Source organism: Hyla sarda, chromosome 1 (genome assembly GCF_029499605.1).
Source record: "Hyla sarda isolate aHylSar1 chromosome 1, aHylSar1.hap1, whole genome shotgun sequence".
Lineage (NCBI taxonomy): Eukaryota > Metazoa > Chordata > Amphibia > Anura > Hylidae > Hyla > Hyla sarda.
In genome coordinates this window covers 259,555,506-259,580,005 of record NC_079189.1, presented here as the reverse complement: position 1 = coordinate 259,580,005, position 24,500 = coordinate 259,555,506, and the positions used below count along the sequence as shown (strand labels likewise).

The following is a 24,500-nucleotide window of genomic DNA, read 5'->3' as shown; positions in this document are numbered from 1 at the left end:
CTGACGAGAGCAGGCGCGTTCAGCTTAGGATGGCCGTCGACAGCTTCATACCTTGTATACTGTGGATTTAAGCATCAATAAATTATTTTCGGAATCGGAGCTGAAGGCAGCAATAGAGCAAAATGTCAACGGCACCCGGGATTCCCAGCCAGTCTCCCATGCCAATACTTACCGGGCCCTAAGCTGGGTAGCAGTCTGCGATCTGACGAGAGCAGGCGCGTTCAGCTTAGGATGGCCATTGACAGCTTAACGCTTTTTATACTGTGCATTTAAGCATCAATAAATCCTTTTCGGAATCGGAACGGAAGGCGGCAACAGAGCAAAACGTCAACTGCACCCGGGATTCCCAGCCAGTCTCCCATGCCGGTACTTACTGGGCCCTAAGCTGCGTAGCAATCTGTGATCTGACGAGAGCAGGCGCGTTCAGCTTAGGATGGCCGTTGACATCTTCACGCCTTGTATACTGTGGATTTAAGCATCAATAAATATTTTTTTTAATCGGAGAGGAAGGCGGCAACAGAGCAAAATGTCAATAGCACCCTGGATTGCCAGCCAGTCTCCCATGCCTGTACTTGCCGGGCAGCAGTCTGCGATCTGACAAGAACAGGCGCATTTAGCTTAGGATAGCCGTAGACGGCTTCACACCCTGTATACTGTGGATTTAAGCATCAATAAATCCTTTTCGAAATCGGAGCAAAATGTCTACAGAGCTACAGAGCAAAATGTCAACCACACCTGAGATTCCCAGCCAGTCTCCCATGCTGGTACTTACCGGGCCCTAAGCTGGGTAGCAGTCTGCGATCTGACGAGAGCAGGCGCGTTCAGCTTAGGATGGCCGATGACAGCTTTACGCACTTTATACTGTGCATTTAAGCATCAATAAATCCTTTTCCGAATCGGAGCAGAAACAGAGTAAAATGTCAACTGCACCCGGGATTCCCAGCCAGTCTCCCATGCTGGTATTTACCAGGCCCGAAGCTGGGTAGCAGTCTGCGATCTGACGAGAACAGGCGCATTCAGCTTAGGATGGCCGTAGACCGCTTCAAACTCTGTATACTGTGGATTTAAGCATAAATAAATCCTTTTCGGAATCGCAGCAGAAGGCGGCAACAGAGCAAAATGTCAACGACACCTGGGATTCCCAGCCAGTCTCCCATGCTGGTACTTACCGGGCCCTAAGCTGGGTAGCAGTCTGCGATCTGACGAGAGCAGGCGCGTTCAGCTTAGGATGGCCGATGACAGCTTCTCGACCTTTATACTGTGCATTTAAGCATCAATAAATCCTTTTCGGAATCGGAATGGAAGGCGGCAACAGAGCAAAATGTCAACGGCAGACGGGATTCCCAGCCAGTGTCCCATGCCGGTACTTACCGGGCCCTAAGATCTGTACCAGTCTGCGATCTGACGAGAGCAGGCGTGTTAAGCTTAGGATGGCCGTCGACAGCTTCACACCTTGTATACTGTGGATTTAAGCATCAATAAATCCTTTTCGGAATCGGAGCGGAAGGCGGCTACAGAGCAAAATGTCAACAACACCTGGGATTCCCAGCCAGTCTCCCATGCTGGTACTTACCGGGCCCTAAGCTGGGTAGCAGTCTGCGATCTGACGAGAGCAGGTGCGTTCAGCTTAGGATGGCCATTGACAGCTTCACTCCCTTTATACTGTGCATTTAAGCATCAATAAATCCTTTTCCGAATCGGAGTGGAAAGCGGCGACAGATTAAAATGTCATCTGCACCCGGGATTCCCAGCCAGTCTCCCATGCTGGTACTTACCAGGCCCTAAGCTTGGTAGCAGTCTGCGATCTGATGAGAGCAGGCGCGTTCAGCTTAGGATGGCCGTTGACAGCTTCACACTTTGTATACTGTGCATTTAAGCATCAATAAATCCTTTTCGGAATCGGAACCGGAACCGGAACGGAAGGCGGCAACAGAGCAAAATGTTAACGACAGTCGGGATTCCCAGCCAGTGTCCCATGCCGGTACTTACCTTGCCCTAAGATCTGTACCAGTCTGCGATCTGACGAGAGCAGGCGCGTTAAGCTTAGGATGGCCGTCGACAGCTTCACACCTTGTATACTGTGGATTTAAGCATCAATAAATTCTTTTCGAAATCGGAGCGGAAGGCAGCAATAGAGCAAGATGTCAACGGCAACCGGGATTCCCAGCCAGTCTCACATGCCAGTACTTACCGGGCCCTAAGCTGGGTAGCAGTCTGCGATCTGACGAGAGCAGGCGCGTTCAGCTTAGGATGGCCATTGACAGCTTCAAGCTTTTTATACTCTGCATTTAAGCATCAATAAATCCTTTTCGGAATCGGAACAGAAGGCGGCAACAGAGCAAAATGTCAACTGCACACGGGATTCCCAGCCAGTCTCCCATGCTGGTACTTACCAGGCCCTAAGCTGGGTAGCAGTCTGCGATCTAACGAGAGCAGGCGCGTTCAGCTTAGGATGGTCGTTGACATCTTTACGCGTTGTATATTGTGGATTTAAGCATCAATAAATATTTTTATTAATCGGAGAGGAAGGCGGCAACAGAGCAAAATGTCAATGGCACCTTGGATTGCCAGCCAGTCTCCCATGCCGCGGTCTGCGATCTGAGGAGAGCAGGCACGTTCAGGCTTAGGATGGCCGTTGACAGCTTCACACCCTGTATATTGTGGATTAAAGCATCAATAAATCATTTTCCGAATCGGAGCGGAAGGCGGCAACAGATTAAAATGTCAACTGCACCCGGGATTCCCAGCCAGTCTCCCATGCTGGTACTTACCAGGCCCTAAGCTGGGTAGCAGTCTGCGTTCTGACGAGAGCAGGCGCATTCAGCTTAGGATGGTGGTTGACAGCTTCACACTTTGTATACTGTGGATATAAGAATCAATAAATAATTTTCGGAATCGGAACAGAAACAGAGCAAAATGTAAACTGCACACGGGATTCCCAGCCAGTCTCCCAAGCTGGTACTTACCAGGCCCGAAGCTGGGTAGCAGTCTGCGATCTGACGAGAACAGGCGCATTCAGCTTAGGATGGCCGTAGACATCTTCACACCCTGTTTACTGTGGATTTAAGCATCAATAAATCCTTTTCGGAATCGGAGCGGAAGGCGGCAACAGAGCAAAATGTCAACGACACTTGGGATTCCCAGCCAGTCTTCCATGCTGGTACTTACCAGGCCCTAAGCTGGGTAGCAGTCTGTGATCTGACGAGAGCAGGCGCGTTCAGCTTAGGATGGCTGTTGACAGCTTCTCGCCCTTTATACTGTGCATTTAAGCATCAATAAATCCTTTTCGGAATCGGAACGGAAGGCGGCAACAGAGCAAAATGTCAACGGCAGCCGGGATTCCCAGCCAGTGTCCCATGCCGGTACTTACCGGACCCTAAGATCTGTACCAGTCTGCGCTCTGACGAGAGCAGGCGCGTTCAGCTTAGGATGGCCTTTGACAGCTTCGTGTTTTTTATACTGTGCATTTAAGCATCAATAAATCCTTTTCGGAATCGGAACAGAAGGCGGCAACAGAGCAAAATGTCAACTGCACCCGGGATTCCCAGCCAGTCTCCCATGCCGGTACTTACTAGGCCCTAAGATGGGTAGCAATCTGCGATCTGACGAGAGCAGGCGCGTTCAGCTTAGGATGGCCGTTGACATCTTTATGCGTTGTATATTGTGGATTTAAGCATCAATAAATATTTTTATTAATCGGAGAGGAAGGCGGCAACAGAGCAAAATGTCAATGGCACCTTGGATTGCCAGCCAGTCTCCCATGCCGGTATCTGCCGGGCAGCAGTCTGCGATCTGAGGAGAGCAGGCACGTTCAGGCTTAGGATGGCCGTTGACAGCTTCACACTTTGTATACTGTGTATTTAAGCATCAATAAATAATTTTCGGAATCGGAGCAGAAACAGAGCAAAATGTCAACTGCACCCGGGATTCCCAGCCAGTCTCCCATGCTGGTACTTACCGGGCCCTAAGCTGGGTAGCAGTCTGCGATCTGACGAGAGCAGGCGCGTTCAGCTTAGGATGGCCATTGACATCTTCACGCCTTGTATATTGTGGATTTAAGCATCAATAAATATTTTTATTAATCGGAGAGGAAGGCGGCAACAGAGCAAAATGTCAATGGCACCTTGCATTGCCAGCCAGTCTCCCATGCCTGTATCTGCCGGGCAGCAGTCTGCGATCTGAGGAGAGCAGGCACGTTCAGGCTTAGGATGGCCATTGACAGCTTCACACGCTGTATATTGTGGATTTAAGCATCAATAAATCCTTTTCCGAATCGGAGCGGAAGGCGGCAACAGATTAAAATGTCAACTGCACCCGGGATTCCAGCCAGTCTCCCATGCTGGTACTTACCAGGCCCTGAGATGGGTAGCAGTCTGCGATCTGACGAGAGCAGGCGCGTTCAGCCTAGGATAGCTGTTGACAGCTTCACACTTTGTATACTGTGGATTTAAGCATCAATAAATCCTTTTCCGAATCGGAGCGGAAGGCGGCAACAGATTAAAATGTCAACTGCACCCGGGATTCCCAGCCAGTCTCCCATGCTGGTACTTACCAGGCCCTAAGCTGGGTAGCAGTCTGCGATCTGACGAGAGCAGGCGCGTTCAGCTTAGGATGGCCTTTGACAGCTTTGTGTTTTTTATACTGTGCATTTAAGCATCAATAAATCCTTTTCGGAATCGGAACAGAAGGCGGCAACAGAGCAAAATGTCAACTGCACCCGGGATTCCCAGCCAGTCTCCCATGCCGGTACTTACTAGGCCCTAAGCTGGGCAGCAGTCTGCGATCTGACGAGAGCAGGCGCGTTCAGCTTAGGATGGCCATTGACATCTTTATGCGTTGTATATTGTGGATTTAAGCATCAATAAATATTTTTATTAATCGGAGAGGAAGGCGGCAACAGACCAAAATGTCAATGGCACCTTGGATTGCCAGCCAGTCTCCCATGCCGGTATCTGCCGGGCAGCAGTCTGCGATCTGAGGAGAGCAGGCACGTTCAGGCTTAGGATGGCCGTTGACAGCTTCACATTTTGTATACTGTGGATTTAAGCATCAATAAATAATTTTCGGAATCGGAGCAGAAACAGAGCAAAATGTCAACTGCACCCGGGATTCCCAGCCAGTCTCCCATGCCGGTACTTACTGGGCCCTAAGCTGCGTAGCAGTCTGCGATCTGACGAGAGCAGGCACGTTCAGCTTAGGATGGCCGTTGACATGTTCACGCCTTGTATACTGTGGATTTAAGCATCAATAAATCCTTTTCGGAATCGGAGCGGAAGGCGGCAACAGATTAAAATGTCAACTGCACCCGGGATTCCAGCCAGTCTCCCATGCTGGTACTTACCAGGCCCTGAGTTGGGTAGCAGTCTGCGATCTGACGAGAGCAGGCGCGTTCAGCTTAGAATGGCCGTTGACAGCTTCCCGGCAATTATACTGTGCATTTAAGCATCAATAAATCCTTTTCCGAATCGGAGCGGAACGGAAGGCGGCAACAGAGCAAAATGTCAACGGCAGCCGGGATTCCCAGCCAGTGTCCCATGCCGGTACTTACCGGGCCCTAAGATCTGTACCAGTCTGCGATCTGACGAGAGCAGGCGCGTTAAGCTTAGGATGGCCGTCGACAGCTTCACACCTTGTATACTGTGGATTTAAGCATCAATAAATATTTTTTTTTAATCGGAGAGGAAGGCGGCAACAGAGCAAAATGACAATAGCACCTTGGATTGCCAGCCAGCCTCCCATGCCCGTACTTGCCGGGCAGCAGTCTGCGATCTGACAAGAACAGGCGCATTCAGCTTAGGATAGCCGTAAACGGCTTCACACCCTGTATATTGTGGATTTAAGCATCAATAAATCCTTTTCGGAATCGGAGCAAAATGTCTACAGAGCTACAGAGCAAAATGTCAACAACACCTGAGATTCCCAGCCAGTCTCCCATGCTGGTACTTACCAGGCCCTAAGCTGGGTAAAAGTCTGCGATCTGACGAGAGCAGGCGCGTTAAGCTTAGGATGGCCGTCGACAGCGTCACACCTTGTATACTGTGGATTTAAGCATCAATAAATTATTTTCGGAATCGGATCGGAAGGCAGCAATAGAGCAAAATGTCAACGGCAACCGGGATTCCCAGCCAGTCTCCCATGCCAGTACTTACCGGGCCCTAAGCTGGGTAGCAGTCTGCGATCTGACGAGAGTAGGCGCGTTCAGCTTAGGATGGCCGTTGACATCTTCACGCCTTGTATATTGTGGATTTAAGCATCAATAAATATTTTTATTAATAGGAGAGGAAGGCGGCAACATAGCAAAATGTCAATAGCACCTTGGATTGCCAGCCAGTCTCCCATGCCGGTATCTCCCGGGCAGCAGTCTGCGATCTGAGGAGAGCAGATCCGTTCAGCTTAGGATGGCCGTTGACAGCTTCACACCCTGTATATTGTGGATTTAAGCATCAATAAATCCTTTTCCGAATCAGAGCGGAAGGCGGCAACAGATTAAAATGTCAACTGCACCCGGGATTCCAGCCAGTCTCCCATGCTGGTACTTACCAGGCCCTAAGCTGGGTAGCAGTCTGCGATCTGACGAGAGCAGGCGCGTTCTGCTTAGGATGGCCGTTGACAGCTTCACACTTTGTATACTGTGGATTTAAGCATAAATAAATAATTTTCGGAATCGGAGCAGAAACAGAGCAAAATGTCAACTGCACCCGGGATTCCCAGCCAGACTCCCATGCTGGTACTTACCAGGCCCGAAGCTGGGTAGCAGTCTGCAATCTGACGAGAACAGGCACATTCAGCTTAGGATGGCCGTAGACATCTTCACACCCTGTATACTGTGGCTTTAAGCATCAATAAATCCTTTTCGGAATCGGAGCAGAAGGCGGCAACAGAGCAAAATGTCAACGACACCTGGGATTCCCAGTCAGTCTCCCATGCTGGTACTTACCAGGCCCTAAGCTGGGTAGCAGTCTGCAATCTGACGAGAGCAGGCGCGTTCAGCTTAGGATGGCCGTTGACAGCTTCTCACCCTTTATACTGTGCATTTAAGCATCAAGAAATTCTTTTCGGAATCGGAACGGAAGGCGGCAACAGAGCAAAATGTCAACGGCAGCCAGGATTCCCAGCCAGTGTCCCATGCCGGTACTTACCGGGCCCCAAGATCTGTACCAGTCTGCGATCTGACGAGAGCAGGCACGTTCAGCTTAGGATGGCCATTGACAGCTTCATGCTTTTTATACTGTGCATTTAAGCATCAATAAATCCTTTTCGGAATCGGAACGGAAGGCGGCAACCGCACCCGGGATTCCCAGCCAGTCTCCCATGCCGGTATTTACTGGGCCCTAAGCTGCGTAGCAGTCTGCGATCTGACGAGAGCAGGCGTGTTCAGCTTAGGATGGCCGTTGACATCTTCACGCCTTGTATACTGTGGATTTAAGCATCAATAAATATTTTTTTTAATCGGAGAGGAAGGCGGCAACAGAGCAAAATGTCAATAGCACCTTGGATTGCCAGCCAGTCTCCCATGCCCGTACTTGCCGGCCAGCAGTCTGCAATCTGACGAGAGCAGGCGAATTCAGCTTAGGATGGCCGTTGACAGCTTCACACTTTGTATACTGTGCATTTAAACATCAATAAATCCTTTTCGGAATCGGAACGGAAGGCGGCAACAGAGCAAAATGTCAACGGCAGCCGGGATTCCCAGCCAGTGTCCCATGCCGGTACTTACCGGGCCCTAAGATCTGTACCAGTCTGCGATCTGACGAGAGCAGGCGCGTTAAGCTTAGGATGGCCGTCGACAGCTTCACACCTTGTATACTGTGGATTTAAGCATCAATAAATTATTTTTGGAATCGGAGCGGAAGGCAGCAATAGAGCAAAATGTCAACGGCAACCGGGATTCCCAGCCAGTCTCCCATGCCAGTACTTACCAGGCCCTAAGCTGGGTAGCAGTCTGCGATCTGACAAGAGCAGGCGCGTTCAGCTTAGGATGGCCTTTGACAGCTTCATGCTTTTTATACTGTGCATTTAAGCATCAATAAATCCTTTTCGGAATCAGAACGGAAGGCGGCAACAGAGCAAAATGTCAACTGCATCCGGGATTCCCAGCCAGTCTCCCATGCCGGTACTTACTGGGCCCTAAGCTGGGTAGCAGTCTGCGATCTGACGAGAGCAGGCGCGTTCAGCTTAGGATGGCCGTAGACATCTTCACGCCTTGTATATTGTGGATTTAAGCATCAATAAATATTTTTATTATTCGGAGAAGAAGGCGGCAACAGAGCAAAATGTAAATGGCACCTTGGATTGCCAGCCAGTCTCCCATGTCGGTAACTGCCGGGCAGCAGTCTGCGATCTGACGAGAGCAGGCACGTTCAGCTTAGGATGGCCGTTGACATCTTTACGCCTTGTATATTGTGGATTTAAGCATCAATAAATATTTTTATTATTCGGAGAAGAAGGCGGCAACAGAGCAAAATGTCAATGGCACCTTGGATTGCCAGCCAGTCTCCCATGCCTGTATCTGCCGGGCAGCAGTCTGCGATCTGAGGAGAGCAGGCACGTTCAGGCTTACGATGGCCGTTGACTTTAAGCATCGATGGCCGTTGGATTTAAGCATCAATAAATCCTTTTCTGAATCGGAGCGGAAGGCGGCAACAGATTAAAATGTCGACTGCACCCGGGATTCCCAGCCTGTCTCCCATGCTGGTACTTACCAGGCCCGAAGCTGGGTAGCAGTCTGCGATCTGATGAGAACAGGCGCATTCAGCTTAGGATAGCCGTAGACGGCTTCACACCCTGTATACTGTGGATTTAAGCATCAATAAATCATTTTCGGAATCGGAGCGGAAGGCGGCAACAGAGCAAAATGTCAACAACACCTGGGATTCCCAGCCAGTCTCCCATGCTAGTACTTTCCGCGCCCTAAGCTGGGTAGCAGTCTGCGATCTGACGAGAGCAGGCGTGTTCAGCTTAGGATGGCCATTGACAGCTTCACGCCCTTTATATTGTGGATTTAAGCATCAATAAATCCTTTTCCGAATCGGAGCGGAAGGCGTCAACAGATTAATATGTCAACTGCACCCGGGACTCCCAGCCAGTCTCCCATGCTGGTACTTACAAGGCCCAAAGCTGGGTATCATTCTGCGATCTGACGAGAGCAGGCGCATTCAGCTTAGGATGGCCGTTGACAGCTTCACACTTTGTATATTGTGCATTTAAGCATCAATAAATCCTTTTCGGAACGGAACGGAAGGCGGCAACAGAGCAAAATGTCAACGGCAGCCGGGATTCCCAGCCAGTGTCCCATGCCGGTACTTACCGGGCCCTAAGATCTGTACCAGTCTGCGATCTGACGAGAGCAGGCGCGTTCAGCTTAGGATGGCCGTTGACAGCTTCACACTTTGTATACTGTGGATTTAAGCATCAATAAATAATTTTCGGAATCGGAGCAGAAACAGAGCAAAATGTCAACTGCACCCGGGATTCCCAGCCAGTCTCCCATGCTGGTACTTACCAGGCCCGAAGCTGGGTAGCAGTCTGCGATCTGACGAGAACAGGCGCATTCAGCTTAGGATGGCCATAGACATCTTCACACAATGTATACTGTATATGGTGGATTTAAGCATCAATAAATCCTTTTCGGAATCGGAGCGGAAGGCGGCAACAGAGCAAAATGTCAACGACACCTGGGATTCCCAGCCAGTCTCCCATGCTGGTACTTACCGGGCCCTAAGCTGGGTAGCAGTCTGCGATCTGACGAGAGCAGGCGCGTTCAGCTTAGGATGGCGGTCGACAGCTTCACACCTTGTACACTGTGGATTTAAGCATCAATAAATTATTTTCGGAATCGGAGCGGAAGGCAGCAATAGAGCAAAATGTCAACTGCACACGGGATTCCCAGCCAGTCTCCCATGCTGGTACTTACCAGGCCCTAAGCTGGGTAGCAGTCTGCGATCTAACGAGAGCAGGCGCGTTCAGCTTAGGATGGCCGTTGACATCTTTACGCGTTGTATATTGTGGATTTAAGCATCAATAAATATTTTTATTAATCGGAGAGGAAGGCGGCAACAGAGCAAAATGTCAATGGCACCTTGGATTGCCAGCCAGTCTCCCATGCCGCGGTCTGCGATCTGAGGAGAGCAGGCACGTTCAGGCTTAGGATGGCCGTTGACAGCTTCACACCCTGTATATTGTGGATTAAAGCATCAATAAATCATTTTCCGAATCGGAGGGGAAGGCGGCAACAGATTAAAATGTCAACTGCACCCGGGATTCCCAGCCAGTGTCCCATGCCGGTACTTACCGGGCCCTAAGATCTGTACCAGTCTGCGATCTGACGAGAGCAGGCGCGTTCAGCTTAGGATGGCCGTTGACAGCTTCACACTTTGTATACTGTGGATTTAAGCATCAATAAATAATTTTCGGAATCGGAGCAGAAACAGAGCAAAATGTCAACTGCACCCGGGATTCCCAGCCAGTCTCCCATGCTGGTACTTACCAGGCCCGAAGCTGGGTAGCAGTCTGCGATCTGACGAGAACAGGCGCATTCAGCTTAGGATGGCCGTAGACATCTTCACACAATGTATACTGTATATGGTGGATTTAAGCATCAATAAATTATTTTTGGAATCGGAGCGGAAGGCAGCAATAGAGCAAAATGTCAACGGCACCAGGGATTTCCAGCCAGTCTCCCATGCCAGTACTTACCGGGCCCTAAGCTGGGTAGCAGTCTGCGATCTGAAGAGAGCAGGCGCGTTCAGCTTAGGATGGCCATTGACAGCTTCATGCTTTTTATACTGTGCATTTAAGCATCAATAAATCCTTTTCGGAATCTGAGAGGAAGGCGGCAACAGAGCAAAATGTCAATAGTACCTTGGATTGCCAGCCAGTCTCCCATGCCCGTACTTGCCGGGCAGCAGTCTGCGATCTGACTAGAACAGGCGCATGCAGCTTAGGATAGCCGTAGACGGCTTCACACACTGTATACTGTGGATTTAAGCATCAATAAATCCTTTTCCGAATCGGAGCGGAAGGCGGCAACAGATTAAAATGTCAACTGCACCCGGGATTCCCAGCCAGTCTCCCATGCTGGTACTTACCAGGCTTTAAGCTGGGTAGCAGTCTGCGATCTGACGAGAGCAGGCGCGTTCAGCTTAGGATGGCCGTTGACAGCTTCACACTTTGTATACTGTGGATTTAAGCATCAATAAATCCTTTTCGGAATCGGAACGGAAGGCGGCAACAGAGCAAAATGTCAACGGCAGCCGGGATTCCCAGCCAGTGTCCCATGCCGGTACTTACCGGACCCTAAGATCTGTACCAGTCTGCGCTCTGACGAGAGCAGGCGCGTTCAGCTTAGGATGGCCTTTGACAGCTTCGTGTTTTTTATACTGTGCATTTAAGCATCAATAAATCCTTTTCGGAATCGGAACAGAAGGCGGCAACAGAGCAAAATGTCAACTGCACCCGGGATTCCCAGCCAGTCTCCCATGCCGGTACTTACTAGGCCCTAAGCTGGGTAGCAATCTGCGATCTGACGAGAGCAGGCGCGTTCAGCTTAGGATGGCCGTTGACATCTTTATGCGTTGTATATTGTGGATTTAAGCATCAATAAATATTTTTATTAATCGGAGAGGAAGGCGGCAACAGAGCAAAATGTCAATGGCACCTTGGATTGCCAGCCAGTCTCCCATGCCGGTATCTGCCGGGCAGCAGTCTGCGATCTGAGGAGAGCAGGCGCGTTCAGCTTAGGATGGCCGTTGACAGCTTCACACTTTGTATACTGTGGATTTAAGCATCAATAAATAATTTTCGGAATCGGAGCAGAAACAGAGCAAAATGTCAACTGCACCCGGGATTCCCAGCCAGTCTCCCATGCTGGTACTTACCAGGCCCGAAGCTGGGTAGCAGTCTGCGATCTGACGAGAACAGGCGCATTCAGCTTAGGATGGCCGTAGACGTCTTCACACAATGTATACTGTATATGGTGGATTTAAGCATCAATAAATCCTTTTCGGAATCGGAGCGGAAGGCGGCAACAGAGCAAAATGTCAACGACACCTGGGATTCCCAGCCAGTCTCCCATGCTGGTACTTACCGGGCCCTAAGCTGGGTAGCAGTCTGCAATCTGACGAGAGCAGGCGCGTTCAGCTTAGGATGGCCATTGACATCTTCACGCCTTGTATATTGTGGATTTAAGCATCAATAAATATTTTTATTAATCGGAGAGGAAGGCGGCAACAGAGCAAAATGTCAATGGCACCTTGGATTGCCAGCCAGTCTCCAGTGCCTGTATCTGACGGGCAGCAGTCTGCGATCTGAGGAGAGCAGGCACGTTCAGGCTTAGGATGGCCATTGACAGCTTCACACGCTGTATATTGTGGATTTAAGCATCAATAAATCCTTTTCCGAATCGGAGCGGAAGGCGGCAACAGATTAAAATGTCAACTGCACCCGGGATTCCAGCCAGTCTCCCATGCTGGTACTTACCAGGCCCTGAGTTGGGTAGCAGTCTGCGATCTGACGAGAGCAGGCGCGTTCAGCCTAGGATGGCTGTTGACAGCTTCACACTTTGTATACTGTGGATTTAAGCATCAATAAATCCTTTTCCGAATCGGAGCGGAAGGCGGCAACAGATTAAAATGTCAACTGTACCCGGGATTCCCAGCCAGTCTCCCATGCTGGTACTTACCAGGCCCTAAGCTGGGTAGCAGTCTGCGATCTGACGAGAGCAGGCGCGTTCAGCTTAGGATGGCCTTTGACAGCTTCGTGTTTTTTATACTGTGCATTTAAGCATCAATAAATCCTTTTCGGAATCGGAACAGAAGGCGGCAACAGAGCAAAATGTCAACTGCACCCGGGATTCCCAGCCAGTCTCCCATGCCGGTACTTACTAGGCCCTAAGCTGGGTAGCAGTCTGCGATCTGACGAGAGCAGGCGCGTTCAGCTTAGGATGGCCGTTGACATCTTTATGCGTTGTATATTGTGGATTTAAGCATCAATAAATATTTTTATTAATCGGAGAGGAAGGCGGCAACAGACCAAAATGTCAATGGCACCTTGGATTGCCAGCCAGTCTCCCATGCCGGTATCTGCCGGGCAGCAGTCTGCGATCTGAGGAGAGCAGGCACGTTCAGGCTTAGGATGGCCGTTGACAGCTTCACATTTTGTATACTGTGGATTTAAGCATCAATAAATAATTTTCGGAATCGGAGCAGAAACAGAGCAAAATGTCAACTGCACCCGGGATTCCCAGCCAGTCTCCCATGCCGGTACTTACTGGGCCCTAAGCTGCGTAGCAGTCTGCGATCTGACGAGAGCAGGCGCGTTCAGCTTAGGATGGCTGTTGACATCTTCACGCCTTGTATACTGTGGATTTAAGCATCAATAAATATTTTTTTTAATCGGAGAGGAAGGCGGCAACAGATCAAAATGTCAATAGCACCTTGGATTGCCAGCCAGTCTCCCATGCCCGTACTTGCCGGGCAGCAGTCTGCGATCTGACAAGAACAGGCGCATTCAGCTTAGGATAGCCGTAGACGGCTTCACACCCTGTATACTGTGGATTTAAGCATCAATAAATCCTTTTCGAAATCGGAGCAAAATGTCTACAGAGCTACAGAGCAAAATGTCAACAACACCTGAGATTCCCAGCCAGTCTCCCATGCTGGTACATACCAGGCCCTAAGCTGGGTAGCAGTCTGCGATCTGACGAGAGCAGGCGCGTTCAGCTTAGAATGGCCGTTGACAGCTTCCCGGCAATTATACTGTGCATTTAAGCATCAATAAATCCTTTTCCGAATCGGAGCGGAACGGAAGGCGGCAACAGAGCAAAATGTCAACGGCAGCCGGGATTCCCAGCCAGTGTCCCATGCCGGTACTTACCGGGCCCTAAGATCTGTACCAGTCTGCGATCTGACGAGAGCAGGCGCGTTAAGCTTAGGATGGCCGTCGACAGCTTCACACCTTGTATACTGTGGATTTAAGCATCAATAAATATTTTTTTTTAATCGGAGAGGAAGGCGGCAACAGAGCAAAATGACAATAGCACCTTGGATTGCCAGCCAGCCTCCCATGCCCGTACTTGCCGGGCAGCAGTCTGCGATCTGACAAGAACAGGCGCATTCAGCTTAGGATAGCCGTAGACGGCTTCACACCCTGTATATTGTGGATTTAAGCATCAATAAATCCTTTTCGGAATCGGAGCAAAATGTCTACAGAGCTACAGAGCAAAATGTCAACAACACCTGAGATTCCCAGCCAGTCTCCCATGCTGGTACTTACCAGGCCCTAAGCTGGGTAAAAGTCTGCGATCTGACGAGAGCAGGCGCGTTAAGCTTAGGATGGCCGTCGACAGCTTCACACCTTGTATACTGTGGATTTAAGCATCAAAAAATTATTTTCGGAATCGGAGCGGAAGGCAGCAATAGAGCAAAATGTCAACGGCAACCGGGATTCCCAGCCAGTCTCCCATGCCAGTACTTACCGGGCCCTAAGCTGGGTAGCAGTCTGCGATCTGACGAGAGTAGGCGCGTTCAGCTTAGGATGGCCGTTGATATCTTCACGCCTTGTATATTGTGGATTTAAGCATCAATAAATATTTTTATTAATAGGAGAGGAAGGCGGCAACATAGCAAAATGTCAATAGCACCTTGGATTGCCAGCCAGTCTCCCATGCCGGTATCTCCCGGGCAGCAGTCTGCGATCTGAGGAGAGCAGACCCGTTCAGCTTAGGATGGCCGTTGACAGCTTCACACCCTGTATATTGTGGATTTAAGCATCAATAAATCCTTTTCCGAATCGGAGCGGAAGGCGGCAACAGATTAAAATGTCAACTGCACCCGGGATTCCAGCCAGTCTCCCATGCTGGTACTTACCAGGCCCTAAGCTGGGTAGCAGTCTGCGATCTGACGAGAGCAGGCGCGTTCAGCTTAGGATGGCCGTTGACAGCTTCACACTTTGTATACTGTGGATTTAAGCATCAATAAATAATTTTCGGAATCGGAGCAGAAACAGAGCAAAATGTCAACTGCACCCGGGATTCCCAGCCAGACTCCCATGCTGGTACTTACCAGGCCCGAAGCTGGGTAGCAGTCTGCGATCTGACGAGAACAAGCACATTCAGCTTAGGATGGCCGTAGACATCTTCACACCCTGTATACTGTGGATTTAAGCATCAATAAATCCTTTTCGGAATCGGAGCAGAAGGCGGCAACAGAGCAAAATGTCAACGACACCTGGGATTCCCAGTCAGTCTCCCATGCTGGTACTTACCGGGCCTTAAGCTGGGTAGCAGTCTGCAATCTGACGAGAGCAGGCGCGTTCAGCTTAGGATGGCCGTTGACAGCTTCTCGCCCTTTATACTGTGCATTTAAGCATCAAGAAATCCTTTTCGGAATCGGAACGGAAGGCGGCAACAGAGCAAAATGTCAACGGCAGCCAGGATTCCCAGCCAGTGTCCCATGCCGGTACTTACCGGGCCCCAAGATCTGTACCAGTCTGCGATCTGACGAGAGCAGGCGCGTTCAGCTTAGGATGGCCATTGACAGCTTCATGCTTTTTATACTGTGCATTTAAGCATCAATAAATCCTTTTCGGAATCGGAACGGAAGGCGGCAACTGAGCAAAATGTCAACTGCACCCGGGATTCCCAGCCAGTCTCCCATGCCGGTACTTACTGGGCCCTAAGCTGCGTAGCAGTCTGCGATCTGACGAGAGCAGGCGTGTTCAGCTTAGGATGGCCGTTGACATCTTCACGCCTTGTATACTGTGGATTTAAGCATCAATAAATATTTTTTTTAATCGGAGAGGAAGGCGGCAACAGAGCAAAATGTCAATAGCACCTTGGATTGCCAGCCAGTCTCCCATGCCCGTACTTGCCGGCCAGCAGTCTGCGATCTGACGAGAGCAGGCGAATTCAGCTTAGGATGGCCGTTGACAGCTTCACACTTTGTATACTGTGCATTTAAACATCAATAAATCCTTTTCGGAATCGGAACGGAAGGCGGCAACAGAGCAAAATGTCAACGGCAGCCGGGATTCCCAGCCAGTGTCCCATGCCGGTACTTACCGGGCCCTAAGATCTGTACCAGTCTGCGATCTGACGAGAGCAGGCGCGTTAAGCTTAGGATGGCCGTCGACAGCTTCACACCTTGTATACTGTGGATTTAAGCATCAATAAATATTTTTTTTTAATCGGAGAGGAAGGCGGCAACAGAGCAAAATGACAATAGCACCTTGGATTGCCAGCCAGCCTCCCATGCCCGTACTTGCCGGGCAGCAGTCTGCGATCTGACAAGAACAGGCGCATTCAGCTTAGGATAGCCGTAGACGGCTTCACACCCTGTATATTGTGGATTTAAGCATCAATAAATCCTTTTCGGAATCGGAGCAAAATGTCTACAGAGCTACAGAGCAAAATGTCAACAACACCTGAGATTCCCAGCCAGTCTCCCATGCTGGTACTTACCAGGCCCTAAGCTGGGTAAAAGTCTGCGATCTGACGAGAGCAGGCGCGTTAAGCTTAGGATGGCCGTCGACAGCTTCACACCTTGTATACTGTGGATTTAAGCATCAAAAAATTATTTTCGGAATCGGAGCGGAAGGCAGCAATAGAGCAAAATGTCAACGGCAACCGGGATTCCCAGCCAGTCTCCCATGCCAGTACTTACCGGGCCCTAAGCTGGGTAGCAGTCTGCGATCTGACGAGAGTAGACGCGTTCAGCTTAGGATGGCCGTTGACATCTTCACGCCTTGTATATTGTGGATTTAAGCATCAATAAATATTTTTATTAATAGGAGAGGAAGGCGGCAACATAGCAAAATGTCAATAGCACCTTGGATTGCCAGCCAGTCTCCCATGCCGGTATCTCCCGGGCAGCAGTCTGCGATCTGAGGAGAGCAGACCCGTTCAGCTTAGGATGGCCGTTGACAGCTTCACACCCTGTATATTGTGGATTTAAGCATCAATAAATCCTTTTCCGAATCGGAGCGGAAGGCGGCAACAGATTAAAATGTCAACTGCACCCGGGATTCCAGCCAGTCTCCCATGCTGGTACTTACCAGGCCCTAAGCTTGGTAGCAGTCTGCGATCTGACGAGAGCAGGCGCGTTCAGCTTAGGATGGCCGTTGACAGCTTCACACTTTGTATACTGTGGATTTAAGCATCAATAAATAATTTTCGGAATCGGAGCAGAAACAGAGCAAAATGTCAACTGCACCCGGGATTCCCAGCCAGACTCCCATGCTGGTACTTACCAGGCCCGAAGCTGGGTAGCAGTCTGCGATCTGACGAGAACAAGCACATTCAGCTTAGGATGGCCGTAGACATCTTCACACCCTGTATACTGTGGATTTAAGCATCAATAAATCCTTTTCGGAATCGGAGCAGAAGGCGGCAACAGAGCAAAATGTCAACGACACCTGGGATTCCCAGTCAGTCTCCCATGCTGGTACTTACCGGGCCCTAAGCTGGGTAGCAGTCTGCAATCTGACGAGAGCAGGCGCGTTCAGCTTAGGATGGCCGTTGACAGCTTCTCGCCCTTTATACTGTGCATTTAAGCATCAAGAAATCCTTTTCGGAATCGGAACGGAAGGCGGCAACAGAGCAAAATGTCAACGGCAGCCAGGATTCCCAGCCAGTGTCCCATGCCGGTACTTACCGGGCCCCAAGATCTGTACCAGTCTGCGATCTGACGAGAGCAGGCGCGTTCAGCTTAGGATTGCCATTGACAGCTTCATGCTTTTTATACTGTGCATTTAAGCATCAATAAATCCTTTTCGGAATCGGAACGGAAGGCGGCAACTGAGCAAAATGTCAACTGCACCCGGGATTCCCAGCCAGTCTCCCATGCCGGTACTTACTGGGCCCTAAGCTGCGTAGCAGTCTGCGATCTGACGAGAGCAGGCGTGTTCAGCTTAGGATGGCCGTTGACATCTTCACGCCTTGTATACTGTGGATTTAAGCATCAATAAATATTTTTTTTAATCGGAGAGGAAGGCGGCAACAGAGCAAAATGTCAATAGCACCTTGGATTGCCAGCCAGTCTCCCATGCCCGTACTTGCCGGCCAGCAGTCTGCGATCTGACGAGAGCAGGCGAATTCAGCTTAGGATGGCCGTTGACAGCTTCACACTTTGTATACTGTGCATTTAAACATCAATAAATCCTTTTCGGAATCGGAACGGAAGGCGGCAACAGAGCAAAATGTCAACGGCAGCCGGGATTCCCAGCCAGTGTCCCATGCCGGTACTTACCGGGCCCTAAGATCTGTACCAGTCTGCGATCTGACGAGAGCAGGCGCGTTAAGCTTAGGATGGCCGTCGACAGCTTCACACCTTGTATACTGTGGATTTAAGCATCAATAAATTATTTTTGGAATCGGAGCGGAAGGCAGCAATAGAGCAAAATGTCAACGGCAACCGGGATTTCCAGCCAGTCTCCCATGCCAGTACTTACCGGGCACTAAGCTGGGTAGCAGTCTGCGATCTGACGAGAGCAGGCGCGTTCAGCTTAGGATGGCCTTTGACAGCTTCATGCTTTTTATACTGTGCATTTAAGCATCAATAAATCCTTTTCGGAATCGGAACGGAAGGCGGCAACAGAGCAAAATGTCAACTGCATCCGGGATTCCCAGCCAGTCTCCCATGCCGGTACTTACTGGGCCCTAAGCTGGGTAGCAGTCTGCGATCTGACGAGAGCAGGCGCGTTCAGCTTAGGATGGCCGTAGACATCTTCACGCCTTGTATATTGTGGATTTAAGCATCAATAAATATTTTTATTATTCGGAGAAGAAGGCGGCAACAGAGCAAAATGTCAATGGCACCTTGGATTGCCAGCCAGTCTCCCATGCCGGTAACTGCCGGGCAGCAGTCTGCGATCTGACGAGAGCAGGCACGTTCAGCTTAGGATGGCCGTTGACATCTTTACGCCTTGTATATTGTGGATTTAAGCATCAATAAATATTTTTATTATTCGGAGAAGAAGGCGGCAACAGAGCAAAATGTCAATGGCACCTTGGATTGCCAGCCAGTCTCCCATGCCTGTATCTGCCGGGCAGCAGTCTGCGATCTGAGGAGAGCAGGCACGTTCAGGCTTACGATGGCCGTTGACAGCTTCACACCCTGTAAATTGTGGATTTAAGCATCAATAAATCCTTTTCTGAATCGGAGCGGAAGGCGGCAACAGATTAAAATGTCGACTGCACTCGGGATTCCCAGCCTGTCTCCCATGCTGGTACTTACCAGGCCCGAAGCTGGGTAGCAGTCTGCGATCTGACGAGAACAGGCGCATTCAGCTTAGGATAGCAGTAGACGGCTTCACACCCTGTATACTGTGGATTTAAGCATCAATAAATCATTTTCGGAATCGGAGCAGAAGGCGGCAACAGAGCAAAATGTCAACAACACCTGGGATTCCCAGCCAGTCTCCCATGCTAGTACTTTCCGCGCCCTAAGCTGGGTAGCAGTCTGCGATCTGACGAGAGCAGGCGCGTTCAGCTTAGGAAGGCCATTGACAGCTTCACGCCCTTTATATTGTGGATTTAAGCATCAATAAATCCTTTTCCGAATCGGAGCGGAAGGCGTCAACAGATTAAAATGTCAACTGCACCCGGGACTCCCAGCCAGTCTCCCATGCTGGTACTTACAAGGCCCAAAGCTGGGTATCATTCTGCGATCTGACGAGAGCAGGCGCGTTCAGCTTAGGATGGCCGTTGACAGCTTCACACTTTGTATATTGTGCATTTAAGCATCAATAAATCCTTTTCGGAACGGAACGGAAGGCGGCAACAGAGCAAAATGTCAACGGCAGCCGGGATTCCCAGCCAGTGTCCCATGCCGGTACTTACCGGGCCCCAAGATCTGTACCAGTCTGCGATCTGACGAGAGCAGGCGCGTTCAGCTTAGGATGGCCGTTGACAGCTTCACACTTTGTATACTGTGGATTTAAGCATCAATAAATAATTTTCGGAATCGGAGCAGAAACAGAGCAAAATGTCAACTGCACCCGGGATTTCCCAGCCAGTCTCCCATGCTGGTACTTACCAGGCCCGAAGCTGGGTAGCAGTCTGCAATCTGACGAGAACAGGCGCATTCAGCTTAGGATGGCCGTAGACATCTTCACACAATGTATACTGTATATGGTGGATTTAAGCATCAATAAATCCTTTTCGGAATCGGAGCGGAAGGCGGCAACAGAGCAAAATGTCAACGACACCTGGGATTCCCAGCCAGTCTCCCATGCTGGTACTTACCGGGCCCTAAGCTGGGTAGCAGTCTGCGATCTGACGAGAGCAGGCGCGTTCAGCTTAGGCTGGCCGTCGACAGCTTCACACCTTGTATACTGTGGATTTAAGTATCAATAAATTCTTTTCGGAATCGGAGCGGAAGGCAGCAATAGAGCAAAATGTCAACGGCACCAGGGATTTCCAGCCAGTCTCCCATGCCAGTACTTACCGGGCCCTAAGCTGCGTAGCAGTCTGCGATCTGACGAGAGCAGGCGTGTTCAGCTTAGGATGGCCGTTGACATCTTCACGCCTTGTATACTGTGGATTTAAGCATCAATAAATATTTTTTTTAATCGGAGAGGAAGGCGGCAACAGAGCAAAATGTCAATAGCACCTTGGATTGCCAGCCAGTCTCCCATGCCCGTACTTGCCGGCCAGCAGTCTGCGATCTGACGAGAGCAGGCGAATTCAGCTTAGGATGGCCGTTGACAGCTTCACACTTTGTATACTGTGCATTTAAACATCAATAAATCCTTTTCGGAATCGGAACGGAAGGCGGCAACAGAGCAAAATGTCAACGGCAGCCGGGATTCCCAGCCAGTGTCCCATGCCGGTACTTACCGGGCCCTAAGATCTGTACCAGTCTGCGATCTGACGAGAGCAGGCGCGTTAAGCTTAGGATGGCCGTCGACAGCTTCACACCTTGTATACTGTGGATTTAAGCATCAATAAATTATTTTTGGAATCGGAGCGGAAGGCAGCAATAGAGCAAAATGTCAACGGCAACCGGGATTCCCTGCCAGTCTCCCATGCCAGTACTTACCGGGCACTAAGCTGGGTAGCAGTCTGCGATCTGACAAGAGCAGGCACGTTCAGCTTAGGATGGCCTTTGACAGCTTCATGCTTTTTATACTGTGCATTTAAGCATCAATAAATCCTTTTCGGAATCGGAACGGAAGGCGGCAACAGAGCAAAATGTCAACGGCAGCCAGGATTCCCAGCCAGTGTCCCATGCCGGTACTTACCGGGCCCCAAGATCTGTACCAGTCTGCGATCTGACGAGAGCAGGCGCGTTCAGCTTAGGATTGCCATTGACAGCTTCATGCTTTTTATACTGTGCATTTAAGCATCAATAAATCCTTTTCGGAATCGGAACGGAAGGCGGCAACTGAGCAAAATGTCAACTGCACCCGGGATTCCCAGCCAGTCTCCCATGCCGGTACTTACTGGGCCCTAAGCTGCGTAGCAGTCTGCGATCTGACGAGAGCAGGCGTGTTCAGCTTAGGATGGCCGTTGACATCTTCACGCCTTGTATACTGTGGATTTAAGCATCAATAAATATTTTTTTTAATCGGAGAGGAAGGCGGCAACAGAGCAAAATGTCAATAGCACCTTGGATTGCCAGCCAGTCTCCCATGCCCGTACTTGCCGGCCAGCAGTCTGCGATCTGACGAGAGCAGGCGAATTCAGCTTAGGATGGCCGTTGACAGCTTCACACTTTGTATACTGTGCATTTAAACATCAATAAATCCTTTTCGGAATCGGAACGGAAGGCGGCAACAGAGCAAAATGTCAACGGCAGCCGGGATTCCCAGCCAGTGTCCCATGCCGGTACTTACCGGGCCCTAAGATCTGTACCAGTCTGCGATCTGACGAGAGCAGGCGCGTTAAGCTTAGGATGGCCGTCGACAGCTTCACACCTTGTATACTGTGGATTTAAGCATCAATAAATATTTTTTTTTAATCGGAGAGGAAGGCGGCAACAGAGCAAAATGACAATAGCACCTTGGATTGCCAGCCAGCCTCCCATGCCCGTACTTGCCGGGCAGCAGTCTGCGATCTGACAAGAACAGGCGCATTCAGCTTAGGATAGCCGTAGACGGCTTCACACCCTGTATATTGTGGATTTAAGCATCAATAAATCCTTTTCGGAATCGGAGCAAAATGTCTACAGAGCTACAGAGCAAAATGTCAACAACACCTGAGATTCCCAGCCAGTCTCCCATGCTGGTACTTACCAGGCCCTAAGCTGGGTAAAAGTCTGCGATCTGACGAGAGCAGGCGCGTTAAGCTTACGATGGCCGTCGACAGCTTCACACCTTGTATACTGTGGATTTAAGCATCAAAAAATTATTTTCGGAATCGGAGCGGAAGGCAGCAATAGAGCAAAATGTCAACGGCAACCGGGATTCCCAGCCAGTCTCCCATGCCAGTACTTACCGGGCCCTAAGCTGGGTAGCAGTCTGCGATCTGACGAGAGTAGGCGCGTTCAGCTTAGGATGGCCGTTGACATCTTCACGCCTTGTATATTGTGGATTTAAGCATCAATAAATATTTTTATTAATAGGAGAGGAAGGCGGCAACATAGCAAAATGTCAATAGCACCTTGGATTGCCAGCCAGTCTCCCATGCCGGTATCTCCCGGGCAGCAGTCTGCGATCTGAGGAGAGCAGACCCGTTCAGCTTAGGATGGCCGTTGACAGCTTCACACCCTGTATATTGTGGATTTAAGCATCAATAAATCCTTTTCCGAATCGGAGCGGAAGGCGGCAACAGATTAAAATGTCAACTGCACCCGGGATTCCAGCCAGTCTCCCATGCTGGTACTTACCAGGCCCTAAGCTTGGTAGCAGTCTGCGATCTGACGAGAGCAGGCGCGTTCAGCTTAGGATGGCCGTTGACAGCTTCACACTTTGTATACTGTGGATTTAAGCATCAATAAATAATTTTCGGAATCGGAGCAGAAACAGAGCAAAATGTCAACTGCACCCGGGATTCCCAGCCAGACTCCCATGCTGGTACTTACCAGGCCCGAAGCTGGGTAGCAGTCTGCGATCTGACGAGAACAAGCACATTCAGCTTAGGATGGCCGTAGACATCTTCACACCCTGTATACTGTGGATTTAAGCATCAATAAATCCTTTTCGGAATCGGAGCAGAAGGCGGCAACAGAGCAAAATGTCAACGACACCTGGGATTCCCAGTCAGTCTCCCATGCTGGTACTTACCGGGCCTTAAGCTGGGTAGCAGTCTGCAATCTGACGAGAGCAGGCGCGTTCAGCTTAGGATGGCCGTTGACAGCTTCTCGCCCTTTATACTGTGCATTTAAGCATCAAGAAATCCTTTTCGGAATCGGAACCGGAACGGAAGGCGGCAACAGAGCAAAATGTCAACGGCAGCCAGGATTCCCAGCCAGTGTCCCATGCCGGTACTTACCGGGCCCCAAGATCTGTACCAGTCTGTGATCTGACGAGAGCAGGCGCGTTCAGCTTAGGATTGCCATTGACAGCTTCATGCTTTTTATACTGTGCATTTAAGCATCAATAAATCCTTTTCGGAATCGGAACGGAAGGCGGCAACTGAGCAAAATGTCAACTGCACCCGGGATTCCCAGCCAGTCTCCCATGCCGGTACTTACTGGGCCCTAAGCTGCGTAGCAGTCTGCGATCTGACGAGAGCAGGCGTGTTCAGCTTAGGATGGCCGTTGACATCTTCACGCCTTGTATACTGTGGATTTAAGCATCAATAAATATTTTTTTTAATCGGAGAGGAAGGCGGCAACAGAGCAAAATGTCAATAGCACCTTGGATTGCCAGCCAGTCTCCCATGCCCGTACTTGCCGGCCAGCAGTCTGCGATCTGACGAGAGCAGGCGAATTCAGCTTAGGATGGCCGTTGACAGCTTCACACTTTGTATACTGTGCATTTAAACATCAATAAATCCTTTTCGGAATCGGAACGGAAGGCGGCAACAGAGCAAAATGTCAACGGCAGCCGGGATTCCCAGCCAGTGTCCCATGCCGGTACTTACCGGGCCCTAAGATCTGTACCAGTCTGCGATCTGACGAGAGCAGGCGCGTTAAGCTTAGGATGGCCGTCGACAGCTTCACACCTTGTATACTGTGGATTTAAGCATCAATAAATATTTTTTTTTAATCGGAGAGGAAGGCGGCAACAGAGCAAAATGACAATAGCACCTTGGATTGCCAGCCAGCCTCCCATGCCCGTACTTGCCGGGCAGCAGTCTGCGATCTGACAAGAACAGGCGCATTCAGCTTAGGATAGCCGTAGACGGCTTCACACCCTGTATATTGTGGATTTAAGCATCAATAAATCCTTTTCGGAATCGGAGCAAAATGTCTACAGAGCTACAGAGCAAAATGTCAACAACACCTGAGATTCCCAGCCAGTCTCCCATGCTGGTACTTACCAGGCCCTAAGCTGGGTAAAAGTCTGCGATCTGACGAGAGCAGGCGCGTTAAGCTTAGGATGGCCGTCGACAGCTTCAC

The 24,500-nt window shown here is 50.1% G+C and overlaps 9 pseudogenes; all 9 read right to left on the bottom strand.

Annotated features, from left to right (window-relative positions):
* Positions 1-123: 123 nt before the first annotated feature.
* LOC130352114 (5S ribosomal RNA) lies at positions 124-243 on the bottom strand (annotated as a pseudogene).
* An 877-nt stretch (positions 244-1,120) lies between these two features.
* On the bottom strand, positions 1,121-1,240 carry LOC130351959 (5S ribosomal RNA; annotated as a pseudogene).
* Positions 1,241-1,524: 284 nt separating this feature from the next.
* Positions 1,525-1,644, bottom strand: LOC130317577 (5S ribosomal RNA; annotated as a pseudogene).
* Positions 1,645-6,888: 5,244 nt separating this feature from the next.
* LOC130335728 (5S ribosomal RNA) lies at positions 6,889-7,008 on the bottom strand (annotated as a pseudogene).
* Positions 7,009-13,616: 6,608 nt separating this feature from the next.
* Positions 13,617-13,736, bottom strand: LOC130352233 (5S ribosomal RNA; annotated as a pseudogene).
* A 1,476-nt stretch (positions 13,737-15,212) lies between these two features.
* Positions 15,213-15,332, bottom strand: LOC130329985 (5S ribosomal RNA; annotated as a pseudogene).
* A 2,065-nt stretch (positions 15,333-17,397) lies between these two features.
* On the bottom strand, positions 17,398-17,517 carry LOC130352070 (5S ribosomal RNA; annotated as a pseudogene).
* A 2,875-nt stretch (positions 17,518-20,392) lies between these two features.
* Positions 20,393-20,512, bottom strand: LOC130331323 (5S ribosomal RNA; annotated as a pseudogene).
* A 2,659-nt stretch (positions 20,513-23,171) lies between these two features.
* On the bottom strand, positions 23,172-23,291 carry LOC130329974 (5S ribosomal RNA; annotated as a pseudogene).
* Positions 23,292-24,500: the final 1,209 nt, after the last annotated feature.